This window comes from Dasypus novemcinctus, chromosome 16 (genome assembly GCF_030445035.2).
Source record: "Dasypus novemcinctus isolate mDasNov1 chromosome 16, mDasNov1.1.hap2, whole genome shotgun sequence".
Lineage (NCBI taxonomy): Eukaryota > Metazoa > Chordata > Mammalia > Cingulata > Dasypodidae > Dasypus > Dasypus novemcinctus.
The window spans coordinates 25,048,111-25,074,778 of NC_080688.1; the positions used below are offsets into that span (position 1 = coordinate 25,048,111).

Here is a 26,668-nt window from a genome sequence, read left to right on the forward strand (position 1 = left end):
ACTGGAGGGGGAGGATGGGGAGAGAAATAAATAAAATAAATCTTTAAAAAAAAAAGATGCATTGTCAGTTACAGTGTGGACTCATTTGGGAACAGAAGCTTCTAAGATCCATTGAGGTATGGGTCACTCGAATCAGGGTAGGCTTTCATTCATTCTACGGGAGGCCTTATCAAAGGAGGGAACGCCGCTAAAGTAAAAGAAGAGCCACAGGAAGAAACCAGATAAGTAGATGCAGAAGAGAGAATTCACCATGTGACAGAAGCAAAGAGACTCACCCAAGTACCCCACGGGTTGTGGCAAGCCAGCACCAGAGCCCTACAGACCAGGGAGAAAGCCTGGCCTGGCCTTGAGATGAGACTTTCAGCCGCCCCACCTGTGAGCTAAGAAAGTCTTGTCATTTAAGCCAACCCATAGTGTGGCATTTTGTCTTAATGACTCTGGCAAACCAAGACACGGATTTACCATCAGCTCTAGAAATGGCCTGTCCATCTAGAACCATTTATCCATCTGAGAAATTGTGAAAGAAAATCAAAGAGCCTAAAAATATCTCTTAAAATCCTAGCAGTGGGGAGCAGATGTAGCTCAAGTGGTTGAGCACCTGTTTCCCATGCACAATGTATCCAGTTTAATCCCGGTACCTCCTAAAAGCAAACAAACAACAAAAAAAAAAACCAACTCACTTTGGGGAGCAAGTGTAGCTCAGTGGTTGAGCACCTGCTTCTCATGTACAAGGCATTCGGTTCAAACACCAGTACCTGCTTTAAAAAAATCGGTAACAATTGAAAGATTTTAAGCGGTCTTTAAGATGCCATGAATTGTATCCAGTTTTTAGGCATATGTACGTTTTTTGGTTTTTGTTTTATGGGTTTTTTTTTAATAAACTTTTATTAGATTGAAAAAACAGATTACATAAACGTTACATAAAAAACGTAGGGGATTCCCATATGCCCCATTCCCTACCCCTCCCACACTGTCCCACATTTACAACATCTTTCATTAGTGTAATACAATTGCTACAATCAGTGAACACATATTGGAGCACTGCCACTAAGTGCGGATGATAGTTGACATTAGAGTTTAAACTCTCCTTTGCACAGTTTTTTTTTCTTTTTGTTTTGTTTTGGGGTTTTTTTGAGCATTTTTTTTTTATTGTAAGTTTTAAGGTTCCATGTTGGCTATATTCTAACTTTCAAAGAGGTGCCTGTGAGAACCTTCCAACTCTAGGGAGATTCACGGACAGAAGAGAGAGACTGAATCCTTTGCTATCAAAGAGTCTCATCTCGGGGCAAAAGGTGGAAGCTCAGGTGAGACCCGGCCCCTCCGGTTGGATTACTACTGGTTCACATCATTGCAACATCTTCCAATTCAAGGCAGATCCCAAAGTTTCTGTGGTTCTGGCCTTTCCATCTGATTAGGTTTTTGAAAACACAACTAATCCTTACAGAGCCTCTCTTATTTCAAACCACAGCTCAAGGCTGTTTTCCAGGAAGGATGGTAAACCCTGCTCTGAACTTGCCCCTCTTGCTTTCATCTCAATGGCCAGCTAACTTAATTTGCCACCCAACTGGGCCTGGGGCAGATCTCTGAGAAAGAATGGCACATACAGAACTTTCCTTGTCACCCACTCTTCCTCCATGGGGTCAGTTCAGGTCCCACCCACGGGTGGTGGTCCTGGGGAGCCCAGAGCTGCGTGCTGTTTCTGGGAAAGGCATCACGGCCAGCTCAGGCCTCAGTGAGCCCACACAAATGTCCTCATCCATTCTGTGTGCTTCTACATGCTGCTTGGTCTTTCAATGAGTGGCAATAAAAAGCAACATTGGCCGATGACCGAGCAACAGCTGAAAGTTATCACTTTTAATCGTCACATTTCTCTGTCTTTGGTTATTTGTTCTGAAAAGACACATTTTCCTTGAAAAGCCATCCCACACTGTTTCTCAGAGCAAATGTGATGATTAAACAGACAACAATTTTCAATTTAATGTTTGCATTTTAAAAGAGTCACCATGAGCTCAGCCTCATTCTTTTTTCCAATGTTACGTCTGTAGACAGCATAGTTTACAAAGGCCCACCATAGTCCAAACTTCTTAGTAGTATAATAGTTTTCGTTTCCTAGACTGCTCAAGAAAAAAACATGCAGGGATATTTTCAGCCTCAACAATGGGAATTTATTGGCTCACAGGTTTGAAGCTAAGAGAAAGTCTAAATCAAGGTGTCATCAAAGCAATGCTTTCTTCCTGCAAACTGTGGCGTTCTGGGCCTGGCCACCAGTGATCATCGCTCCTCTGTCACGTGGCAAGGCCCACACCAGCCTCTCTTGGCCTCTCCCTTCTCTTCCAGGTTCCATTGATTTTCAATTTCAGGCTGTTCCCTCTGTGTCTTTCTCTCTCTTTCTGAATTTCATTCCACTTCTGAAGGACTCTAGAAATAAGATTAAGACCCATCCTGGTTGAGGCGGGCCACACCTTAACTGAAGTCAATTCATCGAAGGTCCTCCTTACAAGGGGTTCACACCCACAGGAATGGATTAAGTTTAAGAACATGATTTTCTGGGGGTACATGCAGCTCCAAACCACCACAGTAGTCTGGTGGTAGCTACATCCGGTTTTGAAGCACCAGTGATCTGCGACGAATCTGAAGCCTCTCCATCAAGTGACAGCAACGTCAGGGCCAGCCCTAGGAGGTGGCAGGAGATACGACAGTTAGTGGTCCACAGAATGCAGAAGCTTCCACTCATACTCCCTCCGAAGTCTGCAACCTAGAGTGAGTTTGTACAATGGTTTACCTACCATTTGCAGCGCAATCTCGTGGCCTTGCTTCCGGGCCAGCCCTTTATCTGAGCTCATTTTACCTTCGTAACAACTATATGCTGTTGAGCCCTCTGTTTCTCAGATAGTCTCTCTAGCCCTGAATGCATGAAGGGACTTGCCCAAGGTCACAGAACTAGTAAGAGCAGAGGCAGGGACTAGATAAGATTGTGGATAAAGGGAAACAGTTCAGACCCATGCGGGGTGGTGACTGAACCCACAGCGGAGCAGCTGCTCACAGGCTCCCCGGCTCAGGCCCCATGGACCACATCTAGGAGGAGGAGGGACAAAGTAGAAGCAAACAAACATTCAAAGGGCTATTCTCCTAAGATGCCCATCGGCCATCGAGGGCCCAACACAACGGCAACCGCAACGCCAGTTGGGGCCTGGTGACAGCAGAGGGCCTTGACCCTGAGGGACCCACACACAGTTTGCTGGAAGTCACAGAACTGACGACAGCAGTGACATCAGCACCTCCAGTGCCTAATGTCAGGCATCGCTGGGCATGGGCACCTCATCCCCGATGAGGGCCAACGAGGAAGCAACCAGAATAAAACTGGGCAGAACAGGCTCAGCAGCCTCGCCCAAGCCTTGGGGCAAGGCTATTTTGGTTACGCAGATGCCTCTTCTGAAGGTTTCTTTGGTCCAACCGTGCTTCATTTGGGCAAGACTGCTGACTGCTAGAACCATGGTAGATATCGGTGGCGCTTCAGCACGCTTGGCTGAGGCCTTTCAGTCTATGTTTCCCACCATTCATCAGCCTTCCCATGGTCCCTTCAGACACATCCCTCAAGAAATTTATTTTTTTCTATTTGCATTTTACTTTCAGTCTCAACACAACTCAGGCTGAGATCTCCAGATGGTCTGCAAACTTGGCCTTTGCTGACACCAAGCTCCTCCAGGGTTGAACACTTGGGGTTTTTTTGTTTTGTTTTTAACATTTTATTTTTATTTTTTTTCTTTTCTTTTTTTTAACTTTTTAAAATTAAAGTTAATAGATCACAAGAAATGTTACATTAAAAAACTTTAAAAAAACAAGAAGCGTAAGAGGTTCCCATAGAACCCACTCCCCACCCCCCACCACATCATTTTTGTGAATTGTAATTTTTGAGGATATATACATCACACAAGAAAAGTTACACTAAAAAATATAAGAGGTTCCTATATACTCCCTCCCCCCCCCCCCCCCCCCCGCCAACATCCCATTCCTCCCACACCAACAACCTCCCTCATCATTGGGACACACTCATCGCACTAGGTGAACACATTTTGGGGCACTGCTGCACTACACAGATAATAACTTACCCTGTAGTTGGAACTCTCCCCCAGTACACTCAGTGGGTTATGGCAGGATATATAAGGTCCAGCATCTGACCCTGCAATATCATTAAGGACAACTCAAAATCCCAAAAATGCCTCCACATCACAACTCTTCTACCCTTTCCCTGCCCTCAGCAACTACTGTGGCCACTTTCTCCACCTTGATGCTAAAATTTCTTCTATTACTCGTCACAGTTTTATAGTAGAATATCATTAAGTCCACTCTAGTCCATATTTTATTCCTCCCTTCTTGTTTTTAATTTCTCTGTCAAGCTCAGTCCCCTGAATGTCCTTTTTTCTTCTTCTTTTTTTTTTTTAAATGTTACATTCAAAAAATATGAGGTCCCCATATACCCCCTACCCCCTTCACCCCACTCCTCCCACATCAACAACCTCTTTCACCATCATGGCACATTCATTGCATTTGGTCATACATTTTAGAGCACTGCTGCACCACATGGATAGCGGTTTACATTGTAGTTTACACTCTCCCCCAGTCCACCCACTGGGCTATGGGAGGACTTACAATGTCCAGCATCTGTCTCTGCAGACCACCCAGGACAACTTCAAGTCCTGAAAATGCCCCCACATCATATCTCTTCTTCCCTCTCCCTACCCTCAGCAGCTACCATGGCCACTTTCTCCACATCAATGCTACAATTTCTTTCATTGCTAATTACAATAGTTCCATAGTAGAATATCAGTACATCCACTCTAAACCATACTCTTCCTCCATCCTGTGGACCCTGGGATGGTTATGTCCACTCCCCCTCTATATCAAGAGGGGGTTTAGATTCCACATGGCTGATGGATGCAATTCTCCTACTTGAAGTTGTAGGCACTCTTGGATCCCAGGGATGGTGGTTGACCTTCTTCACCTCCCTGCTAGCTGGCCAGGGTAAGTCCAATAAACCAGATGGTAGGAGTTGCATGTCTGCTGTGGCTCAGGGTGTCCTTTCAATGTGACAAAACTTCCTTACTCATCTCTTTGGAGGAGACTTTCAAACTTTCTCTTCATAATGTAGCTTTGTTTCCACCTGATTATAAAGATAGATCATACGTTCAAACAATACAGAAAAGAAAGAGGAAAAGTAAAAATCACTTGAAATTCAACTTGCTCATGGTTAAATTAACAAATTTTGTAATGCCAAACTGGCATTTCTAGTCTTGCCATGTACCTGGGCCAAGGGGAAAAGAAGCCAGTATCATTCAGTCCCAGTGTGCTAGCAAGGTGATGGCAGTGGACTCATGTGGCTGTCTTTAGGTGCCTCCGCAAGTCCATGAGATGAAGACTTGGCAATTGTACAACAGAATAATTGCCAAGCCCCCTGAGCCACTGGCAGCTGGGCTGCTACCATCGCCTCTGACTTAGAGAAGAGTATGGAACTTTGTTCTGCAAAATTTCTTTGGGCGCATAAAATGTACAAATTATAAATATGAGGTTTTACTAGCATGTGATCTTAGTCCACCTAATTTGTGGAGCTTGCTTCCTCTTCAGTGTCACTGGTCATTCTCCCTCACTTTCTCTCCACCACCATATTTCACCTTTTGGATACAGGTTAGGCAGCTTCTTGGCAAGCTCTCACTAAGACAGGATTTCCTCAGTCTTTCATAAACCAAAAGGATTTTGCAAGAACCACAGGTCGTAAACTCTAAGCAGTGTAATTCCACTGGTGGAGCTCAGTGACCTGAAATTTCATAGCCACAGACCATTAGGAAATCACCTCCACAAAAATCAGTTGAGATTGGGTTGAGATGCAATGGTGCCAGAGTGGCAGGTCAGAACTTACCAAAGCTTTTGTCTAGTCTGCTGATTGTGGATTCTTTCCTTGAAAGCCGGCTCTTACCAGCATTCCTTCAGTCAAAATCCCCATAGAGCCGATGTCCACATGAATCAAAAGTGGGTAACCATTGGGCTGATGCTTGGGGGAGCATCCTGAAGGCTGGGAAGAGACTGGAGTGCCATCCTATCTGGAGGATCTGCTCCTCCCTGCTGGCTGCGACCCTCTCGTAATGAATGGAATGATGGTGGAGCTCACCCATTAAATTGCACATATTCCTGGAGAAGAACTACACAAAGCACACTCAGCTATGAAGATCTCAGAATGGGATCGCTTATCTCAGAACGGGATCACTTAGCACTTATCAGTAGATAGCCTAGCTGGTCCTTGGAAAGTAGAAGGCTGGGACTTGGTAGCATGGAGCAGTGGGCAAGAAGGATACAAGAAAAGAGGAAGGACAAGTTGGTGGGCTCAGAGGAGGTGAGCATGAGGCCAGGTCAGGGTGGGGTCCTGGGATGCCTGAGAAAAGTAGGAAAGCCTTGGCATACCTGACTCAGACTCTTACCTCTCATGTCCAATTAATCACCAAGCAATGTCAATTCCACCTCCTAAAGATCATTTGAATCCACCTCATGGCCTTCTGTCTGCTTAGTCCCCACCACCTTCCATCAGGGAAGAGAAATATCCTGCCCCAGTCTCTGACTTCCCGTCTTGCTGCTCTCTAGGCCATTTTCCACATTGCAGCCCAAATAATCCTTTGAGATTATACACACACACACACACACACACACACACACATCAGTCACCCATCCTGCTACAAGGCACCAAAGCAGCTTCCCATTGCTCTCAGGATGAAGCACAAACTCCTCAGCAGGGTATAAAAAGGCCTTCCAGTCCAGCCCCTACCTACCTCTTCAGCTTCAATTCTTACTTCTTCCTGACTTACATTCAATGCTTCTGCCACACTCCTCCAAAAAAGGCTTCTGCATCTCACCTAGAGACATCGTGCCTACTGTTCCTAGTCTTTTTCCTTGTCCACTCTTGTCACTGTCTCATCCTTCAGGTGGCTGAAAAGTCACTTACTCATGCATTCCTGCCTAATCCCACCAGAGTAGCTTGTTTTCATCAAGGGGAGGGGATCTTGACCCTGACGCACATCAAAATCTCCTGGAGCGTTTAAAAAGAACCTGTTATCAACGCCCAAGCTACATCCTAACCTGGGACAATTAAATCAGAACCTATGGGTTTTTGTCTAGGCCAGATGAGTCTACCAGGAAAGTAGGTCTAAACATTATTGCCCAGGGAGCGAGTGTAGCTCAGTGGTTGAGCACCTGCTTTGCATGTACAAGGTCCTGGTTCAATCCCCAGTATATCCTAAAAAAAAAAAAGAAAAGAAAACTAAACATTATTAGCCTAGTTTTTGGCCCCCACCATGTCCCTGTAGTTTCACTATCATATGCTTACCATAAAATGATGGCTACTGTCATTGTCATCACATCATCATCATCATCATCATCATCATTACTATCACAATACTCGTTGACATGTTCTTCTAATACACATAATTCTCTTTTTAATTTTCACATTTAAAGTTTGGAGACAATGCCCATCTGCATTCTCAAACGACTTCCCAAAGGGTACTTAACATATGGATGAATAGCCCTTGTTTGCTCCTTGGTACCTAAAGACACCAGGCGCTTTGTCTCTATCCACTTCGTTGTTCTGATTTGGGAAGCAAAGCCAGCAAGCAAAGCCACATAATGGAACTGAGCTTGCTGGAGGCTTGGCCTCCAGCTGCAGGTGCCAAAGGCTATCTCCACAGAAAGGCCCGCTTAGCCAGGGTTTGGACAAAGAACTATTCTCGTCATTGTTTGTTATGAAGAGTTCACAAAGATTCTGGTGGATTACTCAACAGGGCCTATGACTCTGACCTCTGTGGATGGCTGAGCGATACTAGTGTCATTGTTTTTAGGGCAGGGCTAATAACACTGCCTGGAATCACTCAGGGCCAGTTCATCAGAAGGAAGAGGCGATAACGGCATCTTTATGATATACAGTTATGTGATAAGATGCAGATGTAATGAGAACTCTTTTCTTCTGGAAAAGATTAAAGACATGAAATCCTGGCTTGGGAAAAAAAGACTCTTTGTCCTGCTGAAACAAAGTGACCAGATGTCTTGATTTAGGCAAGCAGGGCCTGATGTTCCAGTACTAGCCCCCATCTGTGGTTTTTTGGGTTGTTTTCCTGGTTCCTGGCTTTACAGTGCACCATTTAAAAGAATCTACACTCTCTGTAGCTGGCCTTCCTCTCTTGGAAAGCAGTATCCCCACCCAGAAATGGTGGAGATGGACAGGAGGCTGGGTCTTCCCAAGTAGCAGAGAGGAAGCCCGGATGAAGTGCTCCCTGAAATGCTTTTCTAGCACCCACTGTATGATAGGACTCTTTCTGAGACCAGTGCCCATGACCAAGACGTAGCTCCCTCCCAGTCCTCCACAAGAGTGTTCTGGTTTCCCCACCACAAGAACCCATCAAATGGTTACCAAGCCACAAGAATAGGAACAAAAGTCCCGAGTTTTGGAACAGCTATCTGGGAAGAGAAGTGTTTATTCTTGTCCCACAGCTTCTTTGGGAGGAAAGAATTGTGTCGGGCATCTCCTCTCCTCTTCACTAAATGAAGCCTACAAGGAGTTGGAAGACATTGAATCTGCCCCTAACTAACCAGCTGTGAGACCCAGAACAAAGTTGTTTCCCTACTGTAGGCCTATTTCTTCACCCATGAATTTAGAGTTGGGTCAAAGATTGACCCTAAATCCTGGAGGCAGGGACCCCACCCATTATGGATGATGTTGGAGCAGCACCTTGCACAGTGCCTGGCACATAACAGGACTTCAATAAAAACTGCTGAGGAAACAAATGTCTACCCAAATGAAATATCCTCGAATGGGCCCCTTTGACCCTAATTTCTGTGATTCTCATCAGTTATTTTGTTAAATCACTCAGCCTACAGAATTTGAGCTGAGCCCAGTCACCAATGACTTTGCTAACTATGCAATGAATCCAAAATAGCTACATAAATGTTCCCATAGAAAACCAAGCAAAAGTCAGCCAAAGGGAGAGGGGCATATTTTACAGCCTCTAGTGTAGGTCCATGCTCTAGATCTGAAGTCAGAAAATATAATCTGAAACTAACTTTTGCCTGGTATCAGGGTTTTTTATTTTTGCTTTTAAACAAGTTACCTGATCCCCCTGGAACTCAGTTTTCCCATCTGTAAAATTACATAATGATGTAATAATCACACGCACACACACACATACTCATAGAGGGTTGTTTCAATGATTAAATGAGAACATATTTGTGAAAGCCCCAATAGCCAAAAGGTGGAAACAACCCAAGTGTCCACCAACAAAAGAATGGATAACAAAATGTGGTCCATAGATACAATGGAATATTCTTCAGTCATAAGAAGGAATGAAGTTCTGAGGCACGCTGCAACTTGGAAGAACCTTGAAAATGTTATGCTGAGGGAAATAGTTACTTCGGAGAGATGACTAGAGATGACTAGAAATAGCAAATTCATAGAGACAGAAAGTAGATTGGAGGCGACCAGGCTGCTCAGACAACACCACATAACAGGCTGGCTTAACAACAGGAATTATGGGCTCCTGGTTCAGATGCTGGAAGGCCAGCTTCCTCCTGGGTTGGCAGCTTTCTGGCTGGCCAGCAAACCTCAGGTTCCTCGGCTTCCCCATCAGATGGTGATGTCCTCTCCCATCTCTCCTGGGTTCCCGCTAACTTTCAGCTTCTCCCCATGGTTTTTTCTTTGTAAGGGCCCAACCTGATTCCAATTGGCCACACCTTAACTAAAAATAACTTCAAAATGCCCTACTTACAATGGGTTCACTCCCATAGAAATTGAGATTAAGAATATGTTTTTTTTTTCTGGGATGCATAACTCCCTCTATCTTACAAGAGAGGGAGAAAGGGAGAGTTTTTACTTGGTGGGTATAAAGTGTTTGTAAATAAGGATAAAATTAATTTTTTAAAAAATATATACATATTGGCGGAGGACTTGGCCCAGTGGTTAGGGCATCCGTCTACCAGATGGAAGGTCCACGGTTCAAACCCCGGGCCTCCTTGACCCGCGTGGAGCTGGCCCATGCGCAGCGCTGATGCGCAAGGAGTGCCCTGCCACACAGGGGTGTCCCCGCGTAGGGGAGCCCCATGTGCAAGGAGTGCGCCCCATAAGGAGAGCCGCCCAGCGCAAAAGAAAGTGCAGCCTGCCCAGGAATGGTGCCACACACACGGAGAGCTGACACAACAAGATGACGCAACCAAAAGAAACACAGATTCCCATGCCGCTGACAACAACAGAAGAGGACAAAGAAGACGCCGCAAATAGACACAGAGAACAGACAACCGGGGTGGGGGGGGGAGGAAGGGAAGAAAAATAAATAAGTAAATCTTAAAAAAAATATATATATATATATATATATACACACACACATATATATACTTGTGAAAACACCTTATAGCAAAAAAAAATACAGTCACATGTTAGTCTTTGCCATTGCATAGACCAGCAATTACCTGCAAGCCTGGTCTAAGTGGACTGGAGTTACAAAAACATACTGAGGTTGCTTTGAAATCTGATTGGATGGGCCATCTCAGGAACGTGCCAGGCACTCTCCCAGTGCTGTCATTTTTTGAGCATCAAGCAAATCTTCTGAAATAGCATTTTGATGTCTTTAGTATACACATATGAAGAGCATATGGATCCGCTTTCATGACATATATACACTAGACTGCGGAGTTTCATCCTGGGGAAGGAATGTGAGATTTGGTAGAACCCCAAGGCTTAAAATAAAAATACAATAATCTGAGGGAAGGAAAACTGATATTTAATGAACATATCGTATTGTCCAGATGCTTTACATAACATTATCTCCTGTAATCCTCACAAGAGCCCCAGGAAATGTGAACCGCTATCCCTCCTTCACAGATAAGGTAAGGGGCCTTAAAGAGGTTGAGTTATTTACACAAAGAGAGTGACAAAGCTGAAACTCAAACTCAGACCTAACTGCGGCTAATGCCTTCGTGATCTCCTCTATCCTCCTGTCTGACGGAAGCTCAGTCAGACCTCAGAGAGGTCCCTAGCACCTCACTTCAAACATTATCTTCTCTCAGAAAACTTGAACTGACCCCTGTGTTCTTTATAGACTTTAAAAGATTGATGTGTGTTCTTAATCTCTTCTGGGAATAGTTCAAAAAATGGTCTCACTCAGAGAATTGATGCCAGTAATCACTGCCCTAATGCTGAGACAGAAACACATTTCCAAGTGTATTTGCTTATTTAATAAACATTTATATGTCTCAGGCACTTAGCCACATCACAACTAGGCTCATTTCATGCCATATTTGGGAGATTTACATTGGAGCAAAGAATCGCTGGTAAACAGTGCGAAAATGGCCATTAAGTTAATGAAGACTTATTGGCTTTACTGGACAAATCTGGCTAATTCTCCCACTTCATTTCCAGGAGAGCACTAAGCTTCCTGTCTTACCATGGGAGGGAGAAGGATTGATCCCTTCTCCAGCACTACAGAGTCTTTCCAGCCAAACGAGCCTGCACAATCATCAAGGAAGACTTGACTAGGCCTGTTCAGAAGTGGCCTGGCCAAGCTGTCTAGCAAGCCCGGCCAAGTGCCAGCTGACACACATTGACAGAGAAACACATAAGGAAACAGCCTCCTGCTATTACCTTGGTATTATCAGGCCTCCACTCTCCCTCGATCCATAAACAGGTGTTCCAACACATTCAGTGTGTGGGACAGAGGAAAGGAAGGAAGTGAGCTGATGCTCATCCCCCAGCCCCCATGGATATGTCCATCCCAAACGCTTGGCTTGTTCTGTCACCCTCTGCAGACAAAGAGAGGAATAGTCATGTTAGATATCAAGGCGTACAACCTTGGCTGACCGTGTGAACCAGGCCTGAAGCATACACTGTGCCTGCCCATGCCCAGGCTATTTTATCCTCTGTGTTAGGAAATCCTGTCTAACCTCAGAGATGCTGGATTATAAGCACTTGCTATTAAACAGACCAAAGAGGGGTTCCCAAACCCAAAACTTCCAGGGCTCCTCAATGTCGATATTTCACTATTTCCCTTTGCATCTCAGCTTAAGATAATAATTTATGTAAGTAGAGCATTGTATAGTTCATAAATATGTTCATTTCCATTAGCCTCTTGCCACCATGGCCACAATTCTTGGAGTAGCACTAGTATTTGCTGTTGTTGTCATTATTATTATTATTCTCACTTTGAAGATGCAAACACTGGCATCAAGAGAGGTTAAGATATTTGCCTAATGCTCCTAAGCTTAGTGTTAAGGTCGGAAAATCCAACGCAAATATTCTGGCCAAAAATTTTGTAATTTTTCTCCACCACCTCGTGAACTCTCTCATCACTTCTCTCATCACCTGATGATCAGTTGCTTGCAGGTAGAGATTGCATCTTCATTGTATTTGTTAAGGAACCTAGAATTAACACAAACTGCAAAATATATGTTGGTTTTCATGTTGAGCTAATGGTGAACACTCTAAAAGACCTGAATGAATACATTAAACAGTGTGAAGGAGACCACATCTGTTTCTGCATATCACCTTCCCATACAGCCCACATCACTGCAATCATCATGAGTCTCCATTTTCCTTGTTTCCACATAATATGACTGTGTCATTTTTATTGGCCACACAATATCCCATTATAATCATTCACCACAATTTACTAACACATTTCTCCATTCTGAGCACTTCCATTTTTCTCCTTAAAACAGAGTTATAAGGTACCTGCTTCAGGCAACCCAAAGTCCAGAGTACACTTCCCTTGAGTATTAGTAGCTGTGCCTCTCCAACAAGCTCAATTAGCCAGACAGATAGAGTTCTTTTTTTTGTCCCTGAGCTACTTATTAAAAGTTAAAATTTTGAAGCTTAAGCCAACTAAATCAGAGACCTTTTGGGAATAGGACCCAGGGATCTCCATTTTAACAACCTCCCCAGTGATTTCATGCACAGTTAAGTTTGAAAAACACTAGTTCCTTAAGCAAATCTAGATAAAACTGGATTCTGTAGCAAACTTGGTGCCTTTAATTTAACCACCAACATCCAGGTTGTCTTAAAATTCTTTGAACCATAATAAAGCATCTCTTGTACTCCAGCCATCTCTTGAACTCTTGTCCTGGGTGGACAAAGACAGGGATGGTTGACTATGAGTGAGGAGAAAAGAGCAAAGTTGAGTGGAGGAAAGGATAAGGCATGGCCAGCTTAAGAGGAGACTGCCTTTGATTCCTTAACATGCCATTGCATAAGAGTCTAGTGACAGACTCCAACAAGCAATTACCCAACTGATGCATAAACTATTTCATAAATACTCAGACCACCAAAACAAAGGCAGCATCAAGCACTCTTGATGCAATCAGTTTGCCAAGGGTAATCTTGTCCATTGTGTGGATGTGTTTTGCTAAATAGAAAGGGGCCACCAGAAGAGTATCAGATCTTTTCAGAGATGAGCCCCAGAAAAACCCTAAAGAATGTCTGTTTTCTTTTCTTTACCAAAACATCTAATCAATTTGAACTTGGGAAATGCTCCTTTATACAAATGTCATGCACAAAAGTGTCTTTGACATCTACAGTCCAGAATCTGGAAAGGTGCTACACTGGTGTGAAATATGTTAGGAAGCAAACTGTTGGTTAGTACAGACATAAAAGTTTATACATTCAAATGATCATGCTTATCACTTTGTAGAAAGAGTAATTTGTAATAAGTATTCCCAAAAAGGGTGGGGAATAGAAAGGTACAGGAACAGTATAAGTATATGTTACTGAAGTTAAGTCGGTATAAAATTAAATGTGATTATTATAGACCTAGGATGTTAAATTTAAGCCCCATGTTTACCACAAAGAAAATATATGAAAAATATATACAGAAAGAAGTGAGAAGGGACTCAAAATGGTACACTACAGAAAATCAAATAAACATGAAAGTAGGAATTAATGTAAGAATTAAAAGACAAAAAGGTATGACTTACAAAAACAAAATGGCAGAAGAATGTCCTGCATTATCAGTAATTACTTTAAATGTAAATAGACTAAACTCTCAATTCAAAAGGCAGAGAAATTGGCAGAATTGTTTAAAAAGCATGATTCAATTATATGTTGTTTTTAAGAGACTCATCTTTAAATTCAAGGACACAAATAGGTTGAAAGCAAAAGGATGGGAAAAAATTCCACACAAATAGAAACCAAAAGAAAGCTGGAATAACTATACTAATAGCAGATAAAATAGACTTCAAGTTAAAAACTGTAATGAGGGACAAAGAAGGTTACTATATGCTGACCAAGGGATCAATTCAACAAGAAGACATAAAAATTATAAATATATTTGAAACTACTGACAGGGTCCCAATATATATGAAACAAATATTTACTGATGTGAAGGGGAAAATATATAGTTCTACATTAATAGCAGGAGACTCCAAAACACCACTTTAAGTAATGGAACATCTAGACAGAAGATTAATAAGGAAACAGAAGACTTGAATGACATTATAAACTAAACAGTCCTAACAGAAATAAATAGAGCAATTCACCCAATAGCAGCAGAATACACATACTTCTCTAGAGAATACAGGGTTTCAGGATGGACCACACATTAGGTCAAAAAACAAGTCTCAAAAATCCAAAATATGGGAGTCATACAATGTACCTTAGCCATCTAACCATAATGGGATGAATTTAGAAATCAATAACAGAATAACAAAAGAATTGACACATACAGGAAATTAAACAACTCACTCTTAAACAACCAATGGGTCATAGAAGAAATTACAAGGGAAAATAGGAAATATCTTGAGGCAAATGAAAATGAAAACCCGACATACAAAAACTTATGGGGGCGGCAGACTTGGCCCAGTGGTTAGGGCATCCATCTACCACATGGGAGGTCTGTGGTTCAAAGCCCAGGCCTCTTGACCCGTGTGGAGCTGGCCCATGCGCAGTGCTGATGCACGCAAGGAGTGCCGTGCCACGCAGGGGTGTCCCCTGCATAGAGGAGCCCCAAGCACAAGGAGTGCACCCCATAAGGAGAGCTGCCCAGTGCAAAAGAAAGTGCAGCCTGCCCAGGAATGGCACCGCACACACAGAGAGCTGACAGAACAAGATGACACAACAAAAAGAAACACGTATTCCCATGCTGCTGACAACAACAGAAGTGGACAAAGAAGAAAACGCGGCAAACAGACACAGAGAACAGACAACCGGGGTGGGGGGTGGAAAGGGGAGAGAAATAAATAAATAAATAAATCTTAAAAAAGAAAAAAAAACTTATGGGATGCAGCAAAGGTAATTCTAAGAGGGAAATTTATACTACTAAATGATTACATTAAAAATCAGGAAATAGGTCAAAGCTGAGACCTAACCTCCCAACTGAAAGAACTAAAAAAAGGATGAACTAAACCCAAAGCAAGCAGAAGGAAGGAAATAACAAAGATTGGTTCTTAGGAAGGATCAATATCATTGGCAAGACCTACTAGACTGATAAAAAAAAAAAGAGAGGACACAAATAACTAAATTCAGAAATGAAGGAAGAACTTTACTATCAATCCCACAAAAATAAAAAGGATTATAAAAGAATACTACAAACAACTGTAGGCCAACAAATTAAGATAATCTAGATGAAATGGACAACTTTCTAGAAACACACAATCTACCTACACTGATTTCAGAATAAATAGAAGATCTCAACAGAACAATAACAAGTAAAGAGATTGAATCAGTAACTCAAACTTCCCAACAAAAAGAGCCTAGGACCAGATGGCTTCACTGGTGATTTTTACCAAACATTCCAGAAAAAATTAAGTCCAATCCTTCTCAAACTCTTTCAGAAAAATTAAGAGGATGGAACACTTCCTAACTCATTCTGTGAGGCCACCATCACCCTAATATGAAAGCTAGAAAAAGATAACTAAAGAAAAGGACAGACTCTCATGAATATAGATGCAAAGATCCTCAACAAAATACTAGCAAATCAAATCCACCAGCAATCAAAAGAATTATATTCACCATGATCAAGTAGGATTTATCTCAGATATGTAGAGATGGTTCAACATAAGAAAATCAATTAATGTAATACACCACATTAACAGTACAAAGGGGGAAAAATGCATGAATGATCATCTACTTGACACAGAAAAGGCATTTGACAAAATCAACACCACTTCTTGATAGAAAACGAAGAATAGAAGGTATAACAGTTTGATATTATTGATAAATTCCAAAAAGAAATATTGAATTATGTTTGTAAACTGATCTTCTCCTCTGGACAGATTAGATTATATTGGATTCAGAGGTTTACTTGATTCAGTAATCAGGCAAAGCTCTTGTGCCAGTAGGGTGTCCCCACCAAGGGTTGGGGACTCACAGATAAAAAGACATGGCAAAGGACAGAGTTGGGGGTTCTTAATGTTGCAGTTGCCGAAGTCTTAAGCTCTCACACCAGGTAGTAAGCACATAGAGGAAAGAGAAGCTAGCTCCAGGAAGAAAGGAAACTTGAACCTAGACAGAAGCAAAACCCTGGGAAAGAGGAACCCAGGAAGCCTGAACCCTCATAGATGTCGGCAGCCATCTTGCTCCAACACGTGAAAAAAAGACTTTGATGAGGGAAGTAACTTATGTTTTATGGCCTGATATCTGCAAGCTCCTACCCCAGATAAATACCCTTTATAAAAACCAACCAATTTCTGGTATTTTGCATCAGCACCTCTTTGGCTGACTAATAGAGAAGGTAACTTCCTTAACATAATAAAGGACATATATGAAAAACCCACAGCTAATATACACTGAATGGTGAAAGACTGAAAGCTTTCCCTCTAAGATCGACATTATACTAGAAGTTCTGGTAATCAATTAGGCAAGAACAAGAAATAAAAGGCATCTATATTGGAAAGGAAGAAGCAAATTTTCCTTTATTTGAATATGACATGATCCTATATATAGAAGTCCTGAAAAATCCACAACAAATAACCTAGAGAATTCAGCAAAGTGGTGGGGTACAAGACCAATACCAAAAAATCGGTAGTGTTTATATAAACTAATCATGAACAATCTGAAGAGTAAATCAAGAAAAAATTCAATTTATAATAGCAACTAAAAGAACCAAATCAATCTAATCAAGGATGTAAAGGACATGTACATGGAAAACTACAAAACATTGCTAAGAGAAATCAAAGAAGAACTAAATAAACAGAACAGAAAAAAAAAATGACATGTTCATGGACTGATAGCCTAAAGTTCTTGAAAAAAAACTGGGAAGCATCTTTAGGACCTTTTGATAGGCAATGGTTTCTTAGACTTTATACCAAAAGCACAAGCAACAAAAGAAAAAAAAGGTAAAAGGAACTTCATCAAAATTAAAAAAAAAAAAAGTTGTGAACCAAAGGATACTACAAGTAAAAAGAAAACCTACAGAAATAGGAGGAAATATTTGAAAATCACATATTTAATAAGGGTTTAATATCCAGAATATATCAAGAAATCCTACAACTCAACAATAGAAAGACAAACAACCCAACTAAAAAGTGGGAAAAGAAACTGGATATACATTTCTCCAAAGAAAATCTACAAATGGCCAGAAAGCAAATGGAAAGATACTCAACATGGTCAGCCATTAGGGAAATGAATATCAAAACTATAACACGATGCCATTTCACATCCACTAGAATGACTACTATTTTTTTTTAATGGAAAATAATAAGTGTTGGAGAGGATGTGGAAAAATTGGAACCCTGTCCATTGTTGGTGAGAATGTAAAATGGCGCACCTTCTATGGAAAACAGTTTGGTGGTTCCTCAAAAAGCTAAATATAGAATTAACATATCCCCTGGCAATTCCACTTCTACCTATATACCAAAAGAATCAAAAACAGGGACATGAAGAGATATTTGCACATCAATGTTCGTAATGGCATTATTCGTAATGGCAACCCAAGTGTCCATCAACAGATGAATAGATAAATAAAATGCAGTATTAACATACAATGGAATGGAATATTACTCAGTCATAAAAAAGAATGAAGTTCTGATGCATGCGACAACGTGGATGAACCTTTAGATATCTTGTTGAGTGAAATAAACCAGACAGAAAAGGACAACTGCTCTATGATCTCACTTACATGAAATAATTGGACTATGCAAATTCATAGAGCCAGAAGCTAGAATATAGGTTACCAGCAGCCAGGGAAAGGGCAGCATACCAATTATGCTTAATTGGTATGGTGTTTCCTTTTGCAGTGATGGAAGTCTCGGTAATGGATGATGGTGTTGGTAGCACAACATTGTGAACGTAATTAACACCACTGAATCATATATTAAATGTGGTTATAAAGGAATTTTAAGTTTATATATGCTATCAGAATCAAAGTTTTAACAAAACATACATACATAACAAACGGTTAATCCTAATGTAGATTATGGACTACAGTTAATAGGATAATTATAATAATACTGTTTCATCAGTTTTAACAAAAGTACCATACTAATGCAAATTTTTAATAATAGGAAAATGTGTGTGTGAGGCTGGTATGTAGGAATTTTTCTGTAAACCTACAACTTCTCTAATAAAATTGGCTGTTAAGCTGGCTTTCATGTAAGTGAGGACAATTGTCTCTGAGAATTGTCTCAAGGACATTGCTACTACTTAGTCTATATGGAGTTCTGGAAGTCTGACAACCTCTGCTTCCTTTTCCCTATATATCAAATGAGGGTGATGTGATTTCTGAGAGAGTTCCAACAAATAAGCACTGCTCTTCCCCCTGAACAACTGAGTATTAAAATAACAAATAACCAGGGGGAACTATCCATTACCAATGAAAGAAGGTAAGAGGCTACGTATATTTGCTTCTTGTCTCCTGTTTTTGTTGTCTGCAGCTTAGAACATTGAGCCATGCATCATCCTTCCAATCCTCTCTCCCTATATACCTTTCCTTCTTCTCTTCACTGTTCTGTCTGGCATCACAGGATTGCCCACTACAACTCGTCTTCTCCTCCAAGATCTGCTTATTTTTTCTCTTATTTTATAAAAACTTAATAGTCCTGTTGCTTGTTTGCTCAGGATCCTACTTCAGCAAAACTGGTGAAAGATAAGTGGTTGAACTATTTAAGGAAGGTCCTAATGTTTCACTTTCTTTAGTATAGCATGGGAATTTTAGAAGTGGCCTTTAATGAGTTAAGCCTGTAATTTTCAAAATGATGATCCCAGATTCATGGGCACCATGAGGGATGATTTGAGTTATGTCTAGTGTCCTTTCATTTCTGCCTGAAGGACTCCCTTTCATATTTTGTAGGGCAGGTCTGCTAGTAACAAGTTCTCTCAGTTTTTGCTTATCTGAGTGTGTCTTAATTTCTCCATTTTTAAAACATATTTTGCTGGATGTAGAATTCTTGGTTGATACTTTTTTTCCTTTCAGCACTTGAAATGTCATCCCACTGGTTTTGCCAAATTTATTGAGTATCTCTTTTATGTGAGTCACTTCTCTCTTGCTGCTTTCAAAATACTTTGTCTTCCAATGTCTGGTTAGAATGTGCCTTAATGTGGTTCTCTTTGAATTTATCCTACTTGGAGTTTGTTGAATTTTGTGGATGTTAAATTAATAATTTTCACCAAAATTCATAAATTTTCAGTAATTCTTCAAATACTCTTTCTGGACTTTTCTCTCTCTCCTCCTCTTCTTCTTCTGGGAATCCCATTATGCATGTGTTGGTATATTTGACTGTTCTTAGGCCCTGTCCATTATTCTTCATTCTTTTTCTTTCTGCTTCTCATACTATATAATCTCAATTAGCCTAACTTCAAGCTCACTGATTCTTCTGCTTGCTCAAATTTGCTGTTGAGCATTTCTAGTGAACTTTTTATTTCTGCTATTATATGTTTCAATTCCAAGACTTCTATTTGGTTCCCTTTTATCATTTCTATCTCTTTGTTGATATTGTCTATTTGGTGAGACATTGCTTTTATGGTTTTCTTTAGTGTTTTGTACATGGTCTCCTTTAACTCTTTGAACATATTTTAAATGATTGATTTAAAGTCTCTGTTCAGTAAGTCTGGGCTTTCTCAGGGACAGTTTCTATTGATTGTTTTTTTCCTTTTTATAAGTTATACTCTCTTATTTGATTGTCTAATAAATTTTTATTGAAAAACAAACATTTTACACAATATAATGTGGAAACTCTAGAAATCTGATTCTTGGTAATCCTTATAATTTGCTCTTGTTGTTTTTGTTTATTTAGTGATTTTTCTGAACTAATTTAATTAATTCTGTATTCTTTGATATATGTGGCCACTGAAGTCCCTACTCCATTAGCTTAATGATCAGCTAATGATTAGACAGATTTCCTTAAATATTGAGAATCAATGTGTCAGTCTTTGCCAAGGGGCTCAGTATGCCTCAGTCAGTCTATATACAATTCTGTCTTAGCTTTCAATTTCTGCTTATGCAGAGCCTTGAGGTTAACCAGAAATGAGAATCTATGGCCTTATTCAGTCTTTCCAGAAAATGCACAAAGCCCTGGGCACAGCCTATCACATGCACATCACCTTCAAGAGCCCCAGGAATGAGCTGGAGCCTTTCAAATTCCCCTACAGATATCTCATTTCCCAGATTTTCCTTCCAAGCTTTTTTTGTTAGCCTAATGTTTGCCCCAACTATTACCCAGTGCCTTGGGGAGATGAGATGTTAGACAATTGCCTCTGATTGTTTTCACAAACACACCCATAAGAAAAAGCAGTTCACACTGGAAAAGCTCTGAGTCAGGTAAACTAAAGACAGCCTTGAGAATGAGGTCTTCCACAGAACCACCAGATAGATGAACGGTGACAATTCTCTGGAAATGGGGCTTTGTAGGAGTTCCAACCCTATTCTGCCCTTTCCAGTGTTTGCCATGGTGTTCATTTTCACCATAATTGCAGGCTGTTGGTTTTCAAGGCTATTACAGAGCTGGGAGAGGTAACAGGAATAGAGCAAGTTAAAATTGTCACTGTTCTTACCAGTATTCAGCCATTTTTCTTGAATAAGCACCCCCTGATTGTTGCTGGCCTTTGATTAATTTCCAGAGTTCTGAAGAAGTTAATAATGATAACTTTTTAGCAGTGTTATCACGGCTTTTATGGAAGAGAGACATTTTGGATATCCTTACTCTACCATTTTTGCTGATGTCACTTTCCCATTGTATTTAATATTAATTAATTTACATAGCCATGTGTGACTAGTGGCTACTTTATTAGACAGCACAAGTCTATAAAGTACAATGGAAAGTCAATTAGCCAATTGAAAATGAACTCATCTCTTTTATAAGTATATGGAAATATAATAAAGTTAAAATCACAATAACAAAATGAACTTGTTTTAAACAAAACTGAAAATTTTATAATTTATAAACTGTTCTTAAAGTGGTTACATAAGTGAATATCCTTGTTTTTAGGAAATGTACCTGGGAATATTAAGTGCTCAAGGAGCATGGTATGTACAACCTACTCTCAAATGTTCAAATGTTTGAGAAAAAGAAAGAGAGAGATACAAGAAATGTGCTAAAGGTTTAAAGTTGGTTAATCTGGGTATCTGAGTGGAGGGTAGGTTGAAGACCTCTGTGTGGGTTTTGTATTATTTTTGCAACTGATCTATAAATTGAAATTATTTCAATATTGTTAATAAAATGTATAATTTACAGAAATCCTTTAAAGATTTTTCAGAGAAAATACATAATGAAGAATATGGATATCTTCCTATATGTATTTATGATGTGAAATGAGGCCTCCAGAGGAAGGCAGCCTTAGGGGAAGTTCATATCCTAAAATATTCCTCCTGCCCATTATTGATCTATAGAGCTTATTTTAAAAACAGAGCAAGGGCTAATTTACATATTTAGCTATGTAGCCAACTTGTTGCTTTCTAAACTAAATCTAGTATGAAAAAAACAGCAATAATTACAGTTATTGAGGATCTACTTTGTGCTGTGTTTGGCAAGTTTTCCCCTTTGATCCTCCCAGGATGCCAATGAGGTAAACAGTCATTATTGCAGATGAGGATATTTGAAGACACATGGCAGTTTGTCCCAAGTCATACCACCAGAGTTTACAGGGTAAGCACTGACATCCAAGGCATGCTTAGCCCATGCTCTTAATCTGTAAAGAGATGTGCCATGTTTTGTGTCATTTGTGCTTCCCCAGTGATGTTTCATTTGGGTTTATCTTAAAGCCAACTTGCTTATTATGGGTATGGCTTCATTTTGTCCTGTGAGACTAGGCAGATGGGCCATGATTCGACTCTCCCTCTCCCTTCTCTCTTCCTTTCCTAGGACTTCCTTCCCTTGCTTTGACATGGCGCACTTCAGATCCTGAAGTTTGAAGTACCAGTAGTGATTAGGCAAGCTATGAGCAACTGTGATACGTGGTGGTCATGTCCCAGTAAGCCAAGTCCAAAGCCAGAGAAGAGTAAATGAGTTTTTCTAAATTCATTTATATTTGTTTCATAAAAACTTGGACAGGATAGAGGAACAATAGGACTACTCACACACCTTGTGTTTTTCTGGCCTGGAAAACACAATTCAATGGTCTAAGTAACTCTGTAAGTAGGTATGATGAACACTTTCCCAGTACAGGCACTGAACATCCCACATCCCAGGCAAACCATGATGGTTGGTCACACTTTCTGTAAGTGATGTGAAGAAATAGCATACCACACCCTTAAATCATCTGGAGGTAAAGAAGCTTCAAAAGTCTCCATGAGGTTTTCAGTTGCAGCTTGTCACACTTTGACTCCATTTTTTTCCTGATGAAAAATCCTCTTTATTAAAAAAAAAACCACTCTCACTTTATGTGACAGGGCTTAGAACAAGCACTTCGGGGTCCTTCACGGCAGCCAGAACAATGACAGTGACTGGCCCCTATAAAGGAAGGTCTTCCGGTTTCTCTGCAAGTGAGCAGCACCTGCATGGACTCCTCCAGTGTGGGCATCATCAACTGCCTCCTCTGTGACTCAGGGTCCCTCCCAGGTGTGGACAGATTCCCACTTCACTCTGAGAACGTTATCACTTAGGGTGGGAATCTGAGCACCTAAAATAGGCCTCATGTGTGAATGTCTATATGGGTAAATTTGGGGGTGGACTACTTGGGTTGTGTCTACAGAAAACTAAATGTCAGAATTTTAAAACTCCGACAAAAACTCAGAGTTACTGTCTAAATGTTTGACACAGTGTTGACATAATCTGTAGGTTTTTTTCCGATGCTGAAATTTCCAATGCTGGCTCCTTCCTCTTTCTTTATCTTCTTTTATATCCCCTTTAGATCACAGTAAGTTTCACTTCTAAGACTTCCCAGACATGGTGTTGCTCACCCTCACCTACACACACAGCTCCACATACTACCCTCTTCACAACATTTCACGTTGTCTTGCAAAGATTCGTTCTCATGTCATGATAGCTTCCTGAGAACAAGGACTACATCTGCCTTATTCATGGTTACACCTCCAGCTCTAACACCATCCTGGCTCACCCTCGTGCTCATTAAATAGCTGCAGAATAAATGTTTGGTAGCTTGTATTCACACACCAAGTGTTCTTCCCTGAAACACACAAGTACCTGTCATGTTAAACCTTTCAAGAAGCCAAATAGGGTCTTAATTCTTATTCTGATGTTTGTCTCTGGGCTTCTGGGGGGGCAGGGGGGAATGGGAAATCTAATAATTACCATGATCCCACCAGATCTTGAGTGTCACAAGAGCTCTGGGAATTATGCAGGAGAAGCACTATTATCTCCACTTTATAGATTAGGAAACTGAACTGAGAAACAAAATATGAGGGAAAAGGAGTGAAGGTTAACCCCCAACTGACATAGAGAGGCTGTGCACAGCAGCTGATGGAGCACTGATGTTCTCAACTGATAGCCCTGTCAGAAATCTCAGAGACGCAGGTCATATCCAGCAATTAAGTGGAAGCATGGGCCGGAGTTTATCACTAGTCTTGGTAGAGATCGTCTTCAATTTTATCTTGAGCCCTCTTACTAGGTGTGGTGGTTTGTAACTGTTTATGTGTCCCAGAAAATCATGTTCTTAAAACTAATCCATTCATGTGGGTACAAAACTATTGTAAGACTTTTTGATGAGGTTACTTCTGTTAAGGTGTGGCCTAGGGTGGGTCTTAATCCTTTTACTGGAGTCCTTTATAAATTAGATGAATACAGAGAAAAGGGAGAGAAGAGAGAGCCACAGAAGCAAGAAGTTGATATCAACAAAACCTGGAAGAGAAGCGAAAGACATGCTGCCATGTGCCTTGCCATGTGGCAGAAGAGCCCAGGATTGCCAACAGCTGGTTTTCAGGAAAAAAGCACCACTTTGTTGATGCCTTGATTTGGACATTGTAATGGCCTCAGAACTGTAGGCATATAAGCTAATAAATCCCCATTGTTAAAGCCACCCATTTCATGGTATCTGCTGTCAGCATACTAGGAAATTAAAACACTAGGTATTCTTTGGGTTGCCAGGAAGCTGAACAAAATGTAGGTCAGTTGAACTAAAAAATATTTCAATGCCTTTATTTTTTCTAGTTCAATAAGTCAAAACATATATTCAGCTGACCCAGACATCAAAAACTCTTTTCAGAGTCATCTACTCTATCCAAAGAGAACTGGCACTCATTTTCTCCTTCCTTAAAGGCAAGTGCAGTTTTAATCTATACCTTGGGTAAATTCTTCTTAGTTGGTGCAAATGTTATCATTTGGTCTAATAAATTAGTGATTCAAATATTTTTTAAAACATACAGGTTGGGCTACAAACTGATACACAGCAATTTAGGACAAAAGATTTTTTTCCTGGGTGGTTAGGTGTTTTTTAAATGACTTTGGTGCCATTCATGGTTGAGAAAATTCGTACAGAGCACTCTAGGTATCAGCTCACAGTTTGCTTCATTTCTAATCCCAAAGAGAAACCACAGTTCTCTGCCAACCATACCACATCACACCCTGCACCAAGTCTGGCACACCACAGAGTGTTAAAACAGACTACTGGCTATGAGTACAGCATGCTGCCTGCCCACTAGCTGCAAGAGCAACTCAGAGATCTTTGTATGAATCCACCAGGCTACCATGTTGCTACCAGATTTCATAGACCACAGCTGGTATGGCCTCTGACCCCACACAGGAGGCAAATCCCACCAACTAACACTTGTTTCAGGAAGTTAAACTGAAGCACCGTGAGTGGGGTGGAGGAAACTTGTCTCAAGGCATCCGCTAAGCTTGGCGATCCTGAGAAACTTTTTTTTACTCAACCGGCCAAACCAGCTTGACCACAAGATCAGTTCTTTCCCTTATCTTTTAAGAGGCTCCATGTGAAGGAAATAAGTAACAATAGAGAAACACCACTGTACTAGCCACTTGAGGATACCTTTGCCTCCATACCACCAAGGCTGAACTATGGGTCCCTCTCACACACTCCCATGTTCCCTGCAGAAGCAGCACAACACTGGGCATGTTGTTTTGTAAATTACATGTCACTATTTTAGGCCCCCCAACTAGGCTCTGAGTTTCTTGGTGCAGAGGTTTTGTCTTAGTTATTTTTCTGCCACTAATACCAGCCCCTAGCTCAGAACTCCATTCATATCCTGTGTTCAATGACCTGGGTGCATGTCCTACATGCATTTAAATGTCTTGCATTCAGTAAACATTTGTTGAATTCAACCCAGGATGGCTATGCCCAGGACTGAGGATGTGGATTTATGGGAACGCGAACAACCGAACAATTTGAAAACACATCTTTATCCATGATTTAATCACGGGGCTTCTGGTCACTTGTTCTGGGTTTTCTAAAGTCTTTTTTCTGCCTCTTCCTACTTCTCACACCATTGCCCTGCACCACCCAGACAGTAACACGGCAGCTCTGGAGCTCACTGGTTAGTGCGCTGATGCTTGGAGCTGACCTACTCTTTCTGAGCTCGTTGCAAAGAGAACCCAGATGAAGGGCCTCAAAGATCAACAGCTGATGTGGGACCTTCTTGTTTTATTTTCCTTCTCCCAAGAAAAGGGTTGAGATCACCGTAAAAGTGCATGCATCCAGCCTCTGAAGGCACCTGGCCTTTCTCACTCTCGTGGTCCAGTATGTCATGGCTGGCCCCCTCTTTGGGCCTGCTTACCACCATTTTCTTGATCCTTTTAGTGGGACCATACATCTTCAAAATTCCAATTAAGTTTATTTATTACAGACTCAATGCCTTATTAGTCATGCAGGGGTTTCATCCAGTTCCAACCAGGGTGCTGGACCAGTCTTCCCTCAACCACAACAGAATCGCCAGAGAGGTTTACACCCTGTCGGGCAGGGACTACTGCCCTAACCAGCAGGAAGTAACTACAGAAGAATGGCCATCGCCCCTCAGCACCCCCTTTAGAATAAGGGCGTGAACTCTCAGAGGAGGGAGGTAAGGCAGGTTATTATAGTGAAAGGGGGAAGGCAGCTGGCCCAATAGACAGCATGGCCATGAGACCCTGCTGAGACCTGGACCTCGACCTTGAGGTCCCAGTTGGGACTTATTTCAGGGCTAAGGGGAGGCCCCAGATACGCCCAACATGCCTTACCATTGGCCCCCACCATTGGTAGGGTAACCAATTACAGCTGGAGCACCTCCCCTTAGCATTAGCAAGGGGAGGAATAATTAATAACTTAAAAGGTGACCAC

At 41.2% G+C, this 26,668-nt stretch overlaps 1 long non-coding RNA gene across 4 annotated transcripts in view; it reads right to left on the minus strand.

The window, feature by feature from the left end:
• Positions 1 to 867: 867 nt before the first annotated feature.
• The window catches only part of LOC131273652 (uncharacterized), a 29,063-nt gene continuing 3,262 nt past the window's right edge, over positions 868 to 26,668 (minus strand). The window contains exons 1-5 of one of the 4 annotated variants that reach the window (XR_009180908.2): positions 11,666 to 11,823; positions 10,495 to 10,724; positions 5,915 to 7,279; positions 4,110 to 5,161; positions 868 to 2,673 (exon numbers count right to left, since the gene is read on the minus strand). This is a non-coding gene — a long non-coding RNA (uncharacterized lncRNA). Of the gene's footprint in view, positions 2,674 to 4,109; positions 5,162 to 5,914; positions 10,322 to 10,494; positions 10,725 to 11,665; positions 11,824 to 26,668 lie in introns of those variants that run through there. The other 3 variants (XR_011645931.1, XR_011645929.1, XR_011645930.1) reach the window with 3 other exon arrangements.